Source organism: Falco biarmicus, chromosome 12 (assembly GCF_023638135.1).
Source record: "Falco biarmicus isolate bFalBia1 chromosome 12, bFalBia1.pri, whole genome shotgun sequence".
Lineage (NCBI taxonomy): Eukaryota > Metazoa > Chordata > Aves > Falconiformes > Falconidae > Falco > Falco biarmicus.
The window spans coordinates 23,502,793-23,519,851 of record NC_079299.1 but is presented as its reverse complement, the minus strand read 5'-3'; positions in this window follow the sequence as shown (position 1 = coordinate 23,519,851).

Here is a 17,059-nt window from a genome sequence, read left to right as displayed (position 1 = left end):
TTCATTACTACTGTGACTTATGTCTATTTGATAACATGGAAGATTCTTTCCTCCAAAATGCGGAACTGCTCTTATTTCACCACTAAGCAAGGAAATAGAGTCAGGTGTTCATTCACACACCACACGTCGGCATTTACTCCAGTCATTTCTCAGACCAAAGAGCTTTTAATCCTTTCTATTTGTTTCTCCTATGAATGTGCCTTTTTGCGTTCCTTAAATTCAGACTTTCTACCCCACACATTTTAGTCATCGTATTGTGTGGCTTGATATTTTAAAGTCCTGATAACATCTTCCAGTAGATAACAAATGAAGGCAAAAGCAGAAACATTGAAAGCCAAGGTTTCACACCTCACACCTGTGTTTATTCCTGTAAAAGGTACTGCCCTTCATAAGAAGTGCTGCACTACCATCACTACTAAGGAAAGAAATTTAGAGTTGGCCAGATGGTTTTCAATCCCTGTGTTTGCAAAAACTAATATTTATATAAGAAGACATTACAGGGGAGTCTCACTGAGAAAGCAGCTGTAAATTATTCAGGCACTCATCTGGAGGAGACATCTCCATTCTTAGCACATGTTTATAATTGAAACATGGTCCAGCTTTTCCGAACCTCCACCGAGTGACTCAGAAGGACAGTTCATGCGTGATGCATGCCACGCTGTCCTGCAGCTAACGTTCTTTCACTTGGAGTCATTCGCATCCACCCAGCACTGGGACATTTTGAGATCAGCCCTCCCTTTTCTGGTCGAGCCTTCAAAGCCCCCTTGCTCTGCCATGCTGCTGTACACTGCTTGCATTTGCATCTGGCATTTTGTGTATTACATGTTCTGGGAGGCTGACCTGAAGACAAAGCAGTTCGGAGGGTTGGAGGCCAAGCTGCGTGCACCTCATGTCTCATTCCATCCACTCTACTGGCATTTTTGAGGAAGCATGTAAGAAAATTGAGTGAGCAGTTGTAGTGTTGGATGCGAACAGGTTTTTGGTGATGCAACTAACTTCAGAGCGTAGGAAGCAGGTGCATATGGGGTGGAAAGGAAGGGGCTGTTAAGGAAACCCAAACTTTTACAAAAGCTCTTTGCTGAGACTTGTTCAGCTTTTGTGAGCTTAAGGGCGGGAGCGTGCAGATGGCTGGACTAGTGTCCAAGTGAAGAGTTTACACGGTGGTGCTACATTTAATGGTAGGAATAAAACGAGGAATGTATTCCACTCCTCCTCTAAAGTTTAAAAGCCACTTGTGAACAACGTGCACAACTTTCTGTGTAAGATTTAATTGCAATTAATATGTGTATTAAGGGGTAGGTACAATGTTATAAAGCTTTTATCGTGCTTCATGTGGGGATTTTAGTGTACTGTGTATGGGGTTTTTAACACTGTGCACATTTGGAGATTAAAATAAAGCATCTGAAGGGTCAGTGAATGCAGGCATTTAAATGAATTAATGAATTAGTGAAGCCAAGGTGGGCATTTTAATGAATTGCTCAGGACTGAAACCCATGAATGCAAAGACGTTTTCAATGAATTTTTAATAAATAATAATGAGGATGCCAAATTAAATGCTGTGAACGGTAGAAAAGAAAAGGATTAAACACACAACTGTGACCAGTAAAAAGCGTTATTAAACATGCACAGTCATGTGCCAAGTTAAAACCTTAAACAGAAATTAAACAGGAGAGGTTTATATAGGCTGTTTTATAGCGCCCTGTCATGGTATCCAGAAGGCTTTCCAGGGAGCCTCTACACGCTTTGATCAGCTTCCTCAGCTGTGCCTGTGGTGACTACTGTGTCTTTGTCTTTCTCTCTCTTCCCTTCATTCCCTTCTTCCAACTCTTTGTTGCTCCCCCAGGGTGTATATAGCAGGTTTTTTTTCTAAAGCCACTGAACGAGGCTGATCACTGCAGGGACACTCCGGTAGGCCCTGCCTTGGAGAATGAGACACGTTAGGTGCATCCTGCAACAATGAAAACATCATCTAGGAAAGAGATACCAGTCCAGCTGAGAAACTGCGTAGTGATCTCATTTGCCAGAGTGGTGTTTTCAGAGCTGGGAACAGGGTGAAAAAGAATCACGGGTGCTATGGAAAGTGTCAAGTGAACTGCATTGCCACGCAACCTGTGCATCAAATTAAAGCATGTTCTTTGGCTTGTTATTGTGAAAAGAAAATACTCGTGGATCAACATAATGGGTGCTACAAAATAACTAGGATTCTGTAGTAACCAAAATATCTTTCTCCACTGGAAACATTTGCGTTGTGTGACTTGGCTGCTTTGCCGCATCATGCTTCGTTTTAGTTAAAGGCTCAGAACACTTCCCCCCACCCCCATGATTACTGCAGTAAAAAAAGTGTACTTCCTTTAAACTTCATACTTAATCCACACAGTGCCACCATTTTGGCTGAGGCTAATTTGGGACTTTTGGAGGTAGGAAGAGCAAGGAAGTAGAGGAGCAGATGTCGAAGTATGGGGAGCTTACTGCAGGAGGCAGCAAGCAACGTTGATGTGGGGTATGGATGTAGCAATATAAAGAAAAGAAAAGAACTGGGAAGCCTGTACATCTCTAGCACAGCTCCTGGATATATGCCAGGTAACGTCAAGGGAATATGCAGATAAAAGGGTTTGCTTCCTCTCAGTTTGAGGCAATAAGAGAGCACATTAATTTCTCACATGCATTAAGCAATGGAGTCAACCCACTTTTCTACCCAGCACTTACTTCCCCACATGCAGACTGTATTTTACAAAACAAATGTTGAGGACAGAAAGGCAAGATAAAGCGAAGCAAAGCAGCACATCCTACAATAGCAGACACCTGACAGAACAGCACCTGATGTCCCCCTGCCTACACTCGGTCCTGCAGGTGACTCTCCTCCCAGGCAGGTAGCTTGCAGCTCAGGCAAGACCTCCTGCCTGTGATCTCCTCAACTTGCAGTGCTCCAGTCAGATCCTGGATTTCAGTGACAAACTCTGTCTCATGTCACGGGTGGCAACCACAGAGGTGTGAATAGGGTCAACTGAATGCAATGCCTTAGCAGTGGGATCTCACATAAGTGTACCCTCCACCTCCTTATAGTAGATACTGATTTAGTGAAGTCTCCCATAAAACATGTTGCTTTCCTCCCCACATCTTTATGCATCTATAGTGCAGTTTTGTTCAGATAGATACCTTGAAAACTGAGCACTGACATGATTGCATGTGAGGACTGAAGTCCACAATCTCAGGCACAAGCTGAGGGATGAGATCTGTTTCTGGCACCTGAACTCATGCAGAATAGACTGTGGCTGTAAAGTAACACTGAAAAGCATTGTTTGGTCTAGGCAGCATGACCTGGCAGCGGCAGGGGACCACAGTAGAGGACTTTGCATGTGCTCAGCCACCCTTTACAAATAAACTTCACTGTCATTGAAAACATCATCCCTCACTAAAAACTACTTCCACCATGGATTTATTTTTGTATGTGAAAACAGTGGACTGGCAACAAGGATATTGTGTGAGAACACTAGGTACTTTAACATAGAAGGGTACAAGCTAGCCAGAAAAAAGGAAAAAGAAGAAAAAAAGTGCAGACAAGCCTTTAGCTGATACAAACTGACAACTGATCAAATTATTTCAGCCTGGCGTTATTGTTCCCACATCGCAAGTATGCTTGTGCTCTCCTTTTAGGAAAACTGTGGCTGTGACTTTTCACCTTGTCTTCCTCCCATGGCTGCAAGGAGTTAGCATAAATTAGGCACGCAGAAGCAGATGCTCCATTCCTATTCCCCAAAAAACTATACAAGTGTTTTCCAAAGCATTTCTCTCAGGTCTCTTACTACAGGTAACACTCTGTTTGGAAATCACAGGTTTTCAATTTCTCATTTACTTGTAATAAATTTTTGTCCTGTTGTAGGAAAAGTCATCTTCTCATTAAAAAGTTGGAATTAATATACTTTCCTCTCAGTAATTCTTCAAACCTAAGAGGCAGAAGATCTATAAACAAGCAAGGCTATATTTTTAAGTGCTTAATTACCGCAACTCAGTTGCCCAATCTCACTGCAATTGAGAGTCTAGAAAGGGATTTTTCTATAAATCTGAGGCTAAATGCAATGACTACTACATTATAAAGAGATGACAAGGGACCTCCTGTTCCCCTCAAAGTTTGCCCTAAGGACAACCTTTTGCACATAGACAACAGATGCAAAACAAAAAATTGGAAAAAAACACCATGACCCTCCAAATACATAGAATTTTCTTAAAGTTGGTAAAATAAATGCCAAAATATTATCCAGTTTAAATCAAAACAAAATAGACTGAGCATGATATTTCTAGGAACAGTAAAAGGCACTGGGTGAAACTCTGCTACTTAACCTCTAATGACAGTTCCATGTTAATGTTACACTGATCTGAAATTTTTATTCATGCTGCAAAGCCCCAGAGTTTTAGACATATAACTAAAACCTATTCCACTAGACTGAAGAGTTATTAACATGGCTTACATTTCTACTTCTGTCTCAGCTGTTACCTTGTCTGGCCACCATGCCATAATTAGCTCTTTCTTCAAATCATTACTGGTTTGCTGTAACAACAACCCCAACAAGAAGGGAGAGGTAAGCCCTGAACCTTTTGTGGTTACCTCTCCCTCAAGTAGCAAGCATTTGCTTTGGAAGACAACAGGAGGAGCTGTTCCTATTTATTTGATTTGGAGACCTAAAGAAGTTTGTTCTCTCCACCTCTAAGTCTGAGATTGGAAGTATCCTAGTCAAAGTCTACCACGTGCCCATAAAAAAAGCATGATATATAAATTCCTGATTGCGTGAATCTTCATTCCTCCCCAGTAATGCATTGTATTTTAATGAAATACATTTGTTCTCCAAATAGAGGTTAATTAGTAGGAGAAATTAAACCCTATCCAGAGAGAGGAAGAGAGAGGTCATGAAGCCAAAGGAAATGTCACGCATACTCCCAGAAAAACACATATTAATAGCGACACAGCTAACAAGGACTTCTTATCACTATTGCACAACAGCTGTCCTTGCAGGTATATACAGGATTTCTTCAGGGACAGTGTGAATCAGGAAGCACTTGTTTTATCAGAGTTCCTCTGAAGTGCAAAAGCAGTGCTGAGATCACAGGGCTGGCCACCTGCTGTATTGGCAATGCAGCAGTTTCCCCTCTCTGGGAGCCAAACCTCATTTCTGTCACGGCACACAGAAAGCCCAGTTGCACAACTTTTAGTGAGATACAGGATTCAAAGTGACACTTTTTAGCACAGGAGGGGGATGCTGCTGAAGCTGTCATCTGATGTTCCAGCACCAAGGAATCCATCCCTGGGAACACAAGGGGCTCCACACTCAAACTCAGCAGACTTAATTGCATTGTACTATCCACAGGGATGTACAACCTTAAGTGGCTTTATCTCCCGTTGGCTATGTTTCCTCTTACATATATTTCCATTGTTTGTCTTATAAATGTCATCATAGGTCTAAGAATGGGAATGGATTTTCCAAATTTTTTTTATTATTATTTTTTTGTCGGACATTTTCTTTTGCTGAAAGGAATTTTGTTTTGTTAGGTTGTGCTGGTTTTGACATAACTTTAACAGAAAACTATTTGGACAGTGTTTTTTCATCTCCAGGATGATGTTTCTAGTCAAAACGGGAGAGGGAACGAGCGAGTCCATAGACATGCCAATAGTGAGGGCACAGACTCTGGTTATGGAAGAGCAAGACTCAAGTCCTCTGATTCAGACAAAAGGTTTGATCTCAGATCTTCTATATCATAAAGTAATGTGTGACACTTCCAGAGTAAAACTAACACCTAGCACAGTGCTATCCGGACCACCTTTCTGGATTTTTTTTTTTTTCGGCAAACAGTAAAGAAAGAGTAAAAAGTAAAGTAAAGAAATCCTAGGACTGCAGAATCTGACTAGAGTCCAGTTTTAAATTTTTAAGAGTGCTGAAGACCCAGCATGTCATTTATCTCCCCTAACTCTAGACACAAAACAGAAATACCTGCATGTGAGGTAGCTAACTAGAAACCTTTTATAGTCACCTGAGAGGAACAGGTATTTCACGGGTGCAATATATCACTATAATGATGATAATAATACCGCGGATTACACTGACTGTAGAAACTGTCTTTCACTTGGAATACTTTCCTTTTCTTCTGTTGCATATTATGCTGGTTTTTGTCTTTTTATTTCCTCTCTTCTCCTCCAGAGATTCCTTATTCCTTTGAATCTTTTTCCAATTAGCCTTTTTCATTACCGAGTAGCAACCTTAAGGTATTTCTCCCAAGTTCAGTGAGTTCATCTTTGTTAGAGTCCAACTTGTAATGCAATTCACTTTCCAGCTTTTTCAAGAATGCCTTTGCTGCTTCTGGCTCTTCACATTCCCCTGTGATGTTTCCTGCTCTTACAATTAATGCGGTAGGCAACAGGGTGCTGTGGTGACTCACGGAGCTTTTTTCTTCTCCTGTAATAAGAGTAGTGTGATATAAGGTATTTTTTCTTCTCTGCTATTCCTCTGGTTACAGATGTGAAATTTCTTACGCTTAATCCTCTCTGAACTCTCAGTTGCTCATTGATTTGCCTCATCTACTGCTATTTTACAAAATAAAATGTTTTGCTAGGTTATTCATATCTTTGCAGTGAAAGAGCTGGAGTTATGGTGGATTTTGGCACCGGCTATCCACAGGCTCTTCCAGTTTACTCATTTCAAGAATCATCTAAATTTAGCATGGTTTATAGCTTTTATATATAAAAATTTCAGCAGAGCTTCCAAATAATCTTCCCTTCTTCCCCTGCCAGAAATGCAAAGGTTAATCCTCAAAAGTTCTTTGGATTCCAAATTTTATTTCTTATGTTGTTATTTTTATGAGGTGTTTTAGTTCACTATTGCTTTATCTTCTCCCTATGAAATTTTAAACTCAGTTAACATTACTCCTGAGGTAAGGCCAGTCAGAGCCGTCTTCTGTCAATCAAAAACATCCAGTAATATTAGAAATTACTTATAAATCTGTAAATAAACTAGCTAACCCTAGCTTCTCTCTCCTTCGCCCGAGTGTCTGTGATAGACAACATTTCACCCAGATTTTTCTCATTATCTAGGTGACCTGCAATTCAGGGATTTCTGAGCCAGAAATGGGAGGTTTGTTTATAACAGCCCTTAGTGGATTATATTGCCCAGGGTTTCACCAATCACAAAAAACTGTTGGGCTACACGTTTGCAATGATTTACACAAAGACTTTATAGGTATGAGTAAGCATTGCCATTAGTATGCTTTCACCCTGACAACTGATCTTTTTATTTGGTATCTCCCCTGTATTTGCATTGAGACTGTGTAAACAATCTTCTCCTAATAATATTTTCCAAGCTATTTATGCCTTCCTGGACTTTTAGCATACCATATCTCTTTTTTAGGTTGAAAAGTTCCTTCAGTGCTCCTGCAGAAGTTTCTCCATTTCTTTTTCAATATCTTTGTCCATACCCTTCCCACTCTTCCCTCTTCTAGTTTTACTTATTTGATGTGGAAAACCAGAACTACAATACTCTCTAGCTTTTTCAGGTGCTGATGGCTGCCTTTCTCCCCTCTCCCAAAATGCAATAAAATAATCATGGAAAAAGCAGGGTCGAAAAGACCCTTAGAATCTTTGAGTCCAACCATCAGCCTAAGAGTGCCAAATTCACCACTAAGCCACAAACCCAGAAAGAGAACTGTAAAGCAGCGGTCTGACCATCACAGTGATTTGCACGCTGAGCTGGAAGTTTTGCAGTGATTTCAAAAGCGATTAGGCTAATATACGGAACACAGCAGGAGCACCTCTACAACCAGACGGTTTTTCAACAGGACTGGGTGCTGTCCCAGGGAGTATGTCCAAGGGAGGAATGGTCTGAGCAAGTTTAGTAAATGAAGGTTTTGTCACAATCAGGGCACATGATCCAAAATAGCCTTGCATGGAAGAAAGAAATAGCCCATCAAAGGCAGTTGTCCCTACGCACAGTAAAACAGCTCTTGTTATTTATTTTAAATATATATGTATTTGTACTTCATGTAAGCACAACTATTACTTCAGAAATCCAAGTAGCTAAGGCAGGATTTTCCTGCAATTTTTCCCCTCAAGGCCACCAAAACAGTCACCAGGGCTCTTACGCTTTGCTGGGTCTCAGCATCACAGCATGGCCAGGGTTGGAAGGGAGCTCTGGAGACCATCTAGTCTGCTAAGGCAGGGTCACCTGCAGCAGGTTGCAGAGTCACATCCAGGTGGGTTTTGAATGTCTCCAGAGGAGACTCCACAGCCTCTCTGGGTCTGTCATCGCACTCTGTCCTCATTGCTGCGGACCTGCCAGAGCATGTGTCCCCTGCATGAGGAATCCTTAAGCACGACCCTCCCAAGAGTAGCTGAGGAAGGGCAGGGCCAGTGGGGACCGTGGCTCAGCAGAGGCACTGAGCAACATTACACGCGTGCTGGCGGACCAAGGGCGACCTGCAGCCTGCAGCAGCCCTACATTTGCAGGCAAAGCCAGAGCCTGACCCCAGGCAGCAGCACAATAGCCAGAGCTGTGGCCTGTGGGTACTGGGTCGTGGCATGTGCTTAGCAGTGCTACTGTGAATTTTCTTTGTCTTTCTTCCCTCTGTTCCTTCCCCTTTAAACACTCAAGAGAAATTAAAGCTTTAGAAATTTAAATCTAAATGGTAGTAGGGTTATAGACTTAAATCCTCCACATTCAAAAAATTATTCTTGTATCACCAACGTAACTTTTCAAGTCAAAACTGCATATACATTGCATTTACTCTTCCAGGCTGGTAAATATACAAACATTTTTGTTGTTGCATGAATGCTAACCATAGTACAGCGTGTATATCCTGGTTGAGTTCAGATCATTTTCAGGAGCTCTACCCTTTTCCATTTCTATTGCCTGACATTTTGAACTCACAGGATCCAACCTGGATTTGTCATGGGACTGCCTCACAATTCTGGGCTGAAATGGTATTTAGCCATCCTGGAGGTAAATGAGCATCAGACCCCAAACGTAAGTACGCCTGTGAGCATACGGGTGGATTCTCAGGCGGCTTATGGAGGTAAAACCATTTTCCTCCATTTTGATATGCTTTTGATACTATAACTGACTATTACTGTTCACTAGAAGCTTTAACTGAACCCAAATAAAAACTTTTAGTAGGTGCTGGGCCACAGTTGCACAGTCATTTACCCGATCTGCGACTATGGGGCAGAATGTACCAAAAAGCCTTTGCCTTCAAAGAAGAGATTCCATATACTGTTAGGGATAAATATAGCTAGGTTTAATAGCAACTGAAAAAGATGAATGGGCCATTAATTGCATGCAAGTGAAGATAGCATGTTCATTTATTATTTTTTAGCATAATATAGCTGGCACGTTTCCACGTACACCTGCAAGTGTGTGATTCATGTGTGAGTTTTTATAGGCTCTTACCTTGTTTTCCAAAAAGAAGAACATATGGACAGTAAAATACATGCTGTAGTTCAGCAACAGTTTTGGAGGACAAATAATACTGGGACAACAATATGGGGCAGCCCTGGGGAAATCTGTGGCCTCAATGTCAATGCAGTCGAAAGCAGTCGATGCAGCTGGGCCAGCGTAATCAGTCCCATCTGGCTTCAGGATGATGCAGCTGTTGCGCGAGGTGCAGACCACAGTTCTCTGCCTGGTGAGGCTGAGAGGTGAAGGGGATGTTAAACCATCGAGGGACAGCCTCACTTCTGGTCCCCAGAACGTACAACTTGGTCCAGCAAAATCTTCCCAGCTCTGATGGCAACCGTAACGCTTCCCAGAGCATCACCCCGCGCGGCGGCTGCTGTGTCTCTCATGGGCTGGGGCTGGTGGGGAAGGCGGTGTCTTCTTCAGCGCCTGTGCCAAGGGGATCTGGTCTGATTGGATTAAAGGCATTTAGCCTTCACTTTACACCACTGCCAGCCTTTCATCCAGCACGGAGGAACAGGAGGAGAAGTCAGTCTTTCAGCAGCGGGGAAAAAGGAGTACCTGTGGGGCTCAGCAAGGAACGTACAGCGAGCCTGAAGAGCAGGATTGGTATTTGGTTTTCCCACACAAAGTTTGACAGAAGGAACTTAATTTTGAGAGCTTTTTAATACTGTCATTTTAAGCCAGATCCTAATGTCCTCAGAGTTGAGCTGCATTCTCGGCTACATCAGATTTATGCCGGTTTCAGGGGAGCTAATCTCAGTTTACTTAACATGCTGTAAATCAAAGAGAATATGGGAAAAGAACAGCTCAAAGTCAGGTTGATAGGAGCATGACCTGAGCAGGGGCCAAATACAGTGTCCACTAGTGTGCAGTGAAAAAAGGACCTTCATCTTTAGAAATAGTTGCCAAAAGCCTACGCCTTTTTTCCTTCACAGTCTTTGACCTCACCAGAGTGCCTTAATTTATGTTTCTGTCCATTTCCACTCTGCTGCTAATTTTAACCTGTCTTTCCATGTCTCTCTGTATGTGAAATTACTATATGATCTCTCTCCTTTTCCTTCCCCCACAGGAGATCCCAGTTATAGTATTCTTCCATGTGGTCCCATCCTGAAAAGTGGTTTGCAAGGACTGTTCAGTGGTTATTCTTCTCTGGAGGATACTACAAGAGCACCGTCTTGATGTTGGAGAAAGAGTGACACATCCTAGCAGACAAAGGTGATCTTTAATGCAACATGGAAAGAATTACAGATGGAAGATCGCAGCCATACAGTTTTAAACATGAAGCTGCAGCTGAGTAGCCTGACTGAATGAATCACTGAAAAACTTTTATACCTATTTAAATTTTGATAAAAAGGAATAGTTTCAGACTGGAGATTTTGAACTCACACAATAAAAGCTCGCAAAATTCATTTCCTTGGAATGAAGTGTGATTTTGCTGAAATGTCACACTTTCACAAGTAAAGGACCATTTTCACAAGTCAGAGAATTTTCAAAATAATTTTCTCAGCTATAGTTGGAGATTAAGCAACAAAATATAGTTTTGGTAAGAAAACAAGGATTTTTTTTCTAGAAGTCTCGTGAAAAACACTTGTATCATTAATATTTTGTTACTGGAGAAATGAGCTGTGGTTATGGCTCAACAGACTCTGGAAAATTTTCAGCACGAATTACGCCAGAAGTATCACATGGAGGAAAATCCTTCATTCCCCCTATACTCCCCCCTTCTATTAAGAGCTGTAATTACAAGCTTCTTATTGAGTAATATTATAGAGACACCTACTTGCCCTGCTGTACTTAAGGGTTTGTCAATGCTTCCATTATAAACCTCTTTTTTTAGGGGTTCACATGTCTTTAAAATTTTGCTCTGGACTGAAACTTGGCATAAGATCATAGTAAAAAAAGCATGGTTTTTTTTTTTTTCCCCCCCATAATTAATTTTTCTTCAAATCTGATCATTGGAAAAAATATAGTCTGCAAAAATGAAAAGGAAAGCTATTTCAAAACATACAGTCTTAATATGTTTTATTTGCTTTTATTCACATTACTAAAAAAAAAAATAAAAGCAAAAGAAAACTAACAAATAGTTTAACATTCCAAATCCAGTTCAGCACTTAAAGAGCAAAGACATTCAACATTAAAGCTGGAATTGCCGTGGTCTCTTAACAGTGGGTGATCTGTCATTCCATATGGGCTGGCTACAAAGGTGTGAGTTAAGTATGGAGTTACAGTCTTAATTCTGAATTTCCTTTACCTTGGTGAGTTTAAGACAGATGCTTAATGCTCTTTGAATGTAGTGGTTTATATACTTTTACTTTGAATGTAGTTTTTGGACATCATGCCTAGAACTGTTTTGAAAGTCTTTCCCCAGAGGTAGGAAAATGAAAGTATGCTGTCATTTCCCACTGCTCCCTCAAAGGAGGGGTTTTGTTTGCTGTTCTGGATTACTGTTCTGTTTTTTTTCAGTCCTGTGAACAGCCCCATTAATGTACATATGAACTTATTTCTTTCTGCTGGTGAATACATGAGGTACCTGTATTATTTTCTGTAACCCAATGAGATACTAAAAAATGATATGAGATTCACCTTTTTTTTGTTGTGGGTTTTTTTTTTTTTTTTTTTGTAAACTACATGGACATTTTGAAAATTTGCCTAAAGGTATTTCTGAAGCTGTGGTACAGAAATAGAAAAAGAAAAAGAAAAGAAAGAAGAAAGAAAAGAAAAAAGACAAGAAAAGTCAAGAAAAGAAAAAAGAAAAAGATGAAAAAGAAGAAAGAAGAAAACAAAAAGAAAAAAGAAGAAAGAAAGAGAGAAAGAGAAAGAAGGAAAAAGAAAGGAGTTTTTCTCCTGTTGGCACTCAGAAAATGATTTTATAAATGGTTTCAAAATAAACCGCATTTTGCTGAATCAATAGCTTTCATGTGTATGGTAAAACCATCATTAAAGGCCATGCTTCAACCATGAGTATCATGTAGCTGGTTGGAAAATATTTTTGTAATCTTAATTAACTCTTCCTAATATTGTTGAAAGGTATATCAAGCAGTAGTTATATTATCCTCAAAAGGTGGACTGTAGTATTTTCTATTTCACTGCTGACTGGTTCCTTACAGTAAATTGAAAGTTCACCTAAAACATACACACTAATAAGGAGAGTTTGTTGTCACAGCTACTTTAGTAAAGGAAAATATCTGCCACCTTCATGTAAGAACTGTCATAAGGACAATTAATTCTGAGTCTAATTCAAAATGTGTTAAAGTCAATCAAGGCACAGATGTAGTCTACAAGGACAGCAGCAGAACATGCAGCCTCCAGCTACCAAGGGTAGAAGTATATGCTAAAATCTAAGCATCCAAATAGCAGAAATAATGTCAAGTTCTGACATCTTTGAAGCTAACTGTCCTTAACCCTTTCTTACCCACCACACAGATCTTTGCAATCAAGTCCTGAGTGGTTTTCAGTGTTTGTCTTTGGGTGGCACTGGTATGGTCATATTTGTTGGTAGTGAGTATTTCTGAAAGAGCTAGCATCTACTTCTCCTCTTGTTAAATCTGTTCAGACATGATAGTTTCAGCTGCAGATAGATTTTTCATACTTTTTTTTTTCAGCTGCTCATCTCTTTTTCTTTTTTTTTTTTAAATCCTTTTTCTAGGCTGAAATTTTCCAGCTGCTTTCAAGTCCAGAGGGTAAATATTGGAACATTTGAGTAAAATCCCTTTAACCACTTTTACATCATTGACAAAGTCTGCTGAAGCCAATGGAAAGATGCCCGCTGACTTCAATATTCTTTGGATCACAGACTTGCTGTGTGAAATAGAGGTTCTTTTCCTTTTGCTGTTTAAACTCAGATATTCTTCACCATCATGGGCTATAAATTATCCAGGAGGATTTTTCGCTAGCACAGAATTTATAATCACCACAGGCAGGAGCTTTTCGCAACAGCTGCACTTCTGTACCTACCTTCTTCCTCTTTAACACCAATGTCATTTACACATCTCTATATGTCTTGCACATCTTACACATTTAAGAACCAAGACATGGAATCCAATGATGCATGAATCTGTCAGATGGGCACTACCTTTGCTGTAAAACAAAGAACATTATCTTGCAGTGAGTGCTTCATATATAGTATGACTACTATGAGTGCTTCACATATAATATGACTACGAAAATAATATGACTATGAAAACTATGTCAACTGACAGGCCATGCAAAATGGCCTTATATCAATGGGAATCTTGATTGCTGCAATAGTTGCAGGAATAGGAGGAATTAGAGCTACAAAGAGAAGAGGACTTGGGGTGGCTGTGTATGATTCTTCAGCCACAAGCACAGTAAAGAACTGTGAGGAAAAGCATGTGTTGGTAGCTACTAAAATATACACGTGAAGACAAAAGACGCAAGGGAATTCAGAAAACTAGCCTAAGATATCAATTTGGAATTAGTATTTGGAAGACTAGATAAAATCAAAGAAAAGGAGAAGGAAGAAGCAGGGGATTTACTTTCTGATCCACACTTTCCCTTAGCAGAATGGATCCAAATTTGCATCACCGGAGGGTAGATTTTTTCTTCCATAGATTGCCCTGCTTGGGACAATTCAATAAATCTTGTAGGATACTGGTAAAGGGCAAATGAGAACAATTGCATAGTCTAGGGGTTAACGCACCAAGGAGAGCTCTAGTCCATAATCCAGAAGAATTTATTTTAATTTACTTCTAAATGGAAGTCTGCCACTAGAGAATGCTTTCTAGCACCGTAAGAGGGATTATTCCAGACAAAGTGTTGATCCCCTGACTTTGGGACAGGGGAAGCACCCACTCAGACTGTTTGGGGACCATGTGGCCACCCTGCTTCTGTTTCTGAATCATGCCCAAGAGGCAATTGAAACTTTTTCTTTCAGACTGAGCTGAAAATGTAAGGTAAAAGCATTCCTGCTTCACATGGGTGGAGGGAGGGAAAGAAGAAAATAAAATAAACTCTCATTTGAATCTTACACATCTTTTAAAATTCTTTTTGGTCACTCTAATTACTATTTGTCCTTCCTCTAAACAGTAAGGTTATGGTAGGGGCTTTCCCACAACCACGGAGATTTAACCGGTCACCTGTTAAAATGCTAAACAGGTGCCTGTTGAAAATGCAGTGCTGCATTTAAAAAACAGCCAGGCACATTGTCTGAAATACAAAGCTGAGACTCACAGAGTCATAAAGAACAGCGTAGGTCATCTTCCCCAACCTCCCTGCTCACAGCAGGCTGATTTGTTGGGGTCTGTCTCAGGCTGTCACCTTGCAACACAGAAGTTTCACTAAACCCAGCCATGTCCAGAACTGCAGCGGACTAATCAGAAGCAGAGCTGTAATTAAAAGACAGGTTTATTTAGATCAGGATGAAGAATCGCTGAATGCACAAGGTAAGTAGAAAACTGCAGGACCTTCATTCTGTAATTTGTTACATTTCTTTCACTCAAACTGTGCTAGTAAGACACGTAGCTGTTGTGGAAGCAGAAAAGGGAAGCATTTCCCATCTTTAATGATTCATACTCGGAGTGCTCAGATGTTCTCAGCTCTCTGCCAATGTAGTCGTGAGACTGTTTGTGGCATACCAGCTGGAGTTATCTTAGGCATTGTAGTAAGGGTTCCTAATGACAAGCTGCAAAATGTTTGTATCTGCTGAGCAAACCCACATGTAATTTGCTGGGAAATTTCTTGATTCACCTGCTGAGCAGAACAAAAGGAGAGGGAAAAAACCCCCCAACATTAGAAATATGTAAACAAAGCATTTGATAGGAAGTATTTTCTTTTCTTTTTATGCTGCTTTTCAAACCAGAGAGACAAGATAATTTTTTTCAGAAACACTTTCTCACAATCAGATTTAATTTCAAGTGTTAAGGCCCCCAATAGGAAAATATTTGTAACAAAAAGAAAAGATAAAGAAATGAAAGACCCTGAAAGCAAAGGAATAAAAAGTGGTACTATATATTATCTTAAGCAGGTGTTGAGCAGAGATAAGAGGAGAAGACAGGAGTAAAACTGAATTAAAAGCTCCTGCAACTGTGATTGCAAGTGGTCAAGAGATTACACAAAATGTAAATAATTTTCGGTCTATCATATCTGAAATACCACATGTGGAGGGAATTTTGGGGCTGGGGGAAGACCAAAATGTTAACCTTGCAGGTTGTGGAGGCCTTGTTTTATTTCAGACATTAGAGTGCTTCTGCCAGGTGTTGAGCCTGCCTGAGGTCTCGGTAGGACAGAAGAGTGAAGCTATCCCTTCAGCTGATGTATCTGCACTGCAACCCGCGTAACTCCATGGAGCCATGCTGAGCTAGAGCAGCTGAGGACCTGGCCTTCTTGTGCCTGCAAATATTTCATCCTAATTGAAAGCTTTTTCAAAAAGATGAGACTAAGACTGAAAGAGAGCAAGAGGAAAGGAAGGAAGTATCCCAGTTTACGAGGAAAGGAAACCCATGGTCCCTAAACTGTATGTTTATGGAAAAAAAGTGTTAGGTGTGTTTTCACAGCTTGGGAGCTTGCTTAAGTGTTATCTCTGTCAATTGCCCATGGGTTAACTACAAGACCAAGCTCACTGTGCTCCTGTCAGCTAGAATGCATTACAATAGTTAAAAGACTGAGAAACATCTGAGCTTGCACCTGCATTTAGTTAGCTGGAAACTAAGGGGTGTGAAACAGGGGGCTGCTCCAGAGCATGCAGGGAGGAGTGTTTGAAGCCTGGGTAAGTGTCCAATTCTTGTTCTTATTTTTGAAACTTTTTCCCTGTGATTAAGATAAAAGAGCTTATTTAGAAAATTCAAATATTTATGTGGTTATTTACTGTGGAGCATTTAATGCAGCTCTATGCTACATAGGTCTTATTAGTTTTGTTCCTTTGGATCAGCTTTAGTTGATGCTGCTGATGTTGAGCAACAGTTTATCTGAGAAAAAGCTTAGTTTAGTCGTTATGTCTTCTGTAACACAGTTACCTTTTATTTTTAGTCTTGCAGAAGTTATGCAGTTGGAAGGAGAATATAGTTTATTTAGACACATAAGCACATAAGTAAATGTTAATACTAAATACATTTAAAATACCATGGCTCACCCCCACCTGATCCAAAACCCACTTCCTATAGGACCCTTTTCATGGAGTCCGTTGCAAACTGGGGAATTCACTCATTATGTTCCCAAACTTAATATTTTTTCAACATTTAGGAACAGTTGCCTTGTAGGAGACTTCTGGGTAACTGACTTGTTTTCAGCTTTTTCTGGAGAGACTGAAACATAACATTCCTTTCCACCTTTTCAAACTCAATGTTAGAAGAAAGACGTTTTGTTTTTCCAATGTGTCCAGGTTATTTACACTGCTCTGGTGGTTCAAAATCTTCTTCTTTTTTTTTTTTTTTTTTTTTTTTTTTTTAGTTTTCAATTGTACTCTAGCTTATTCCTGGCTAGGTTACTCAGCCCTCAAATTTTTTTGAACCATGTCAAAACAGAAAAAAATAAAAACAAACCAAAAAAATCCACCTCCCCAAAGCACATTTAAAGCAGTGACAACTTTCTCACTGATTTCACTGGATGCAGCATCAAACACTTGGGACTTAGCTGGGGCTGAGGATCTGGCCAGCAGAGTCAACAAATCA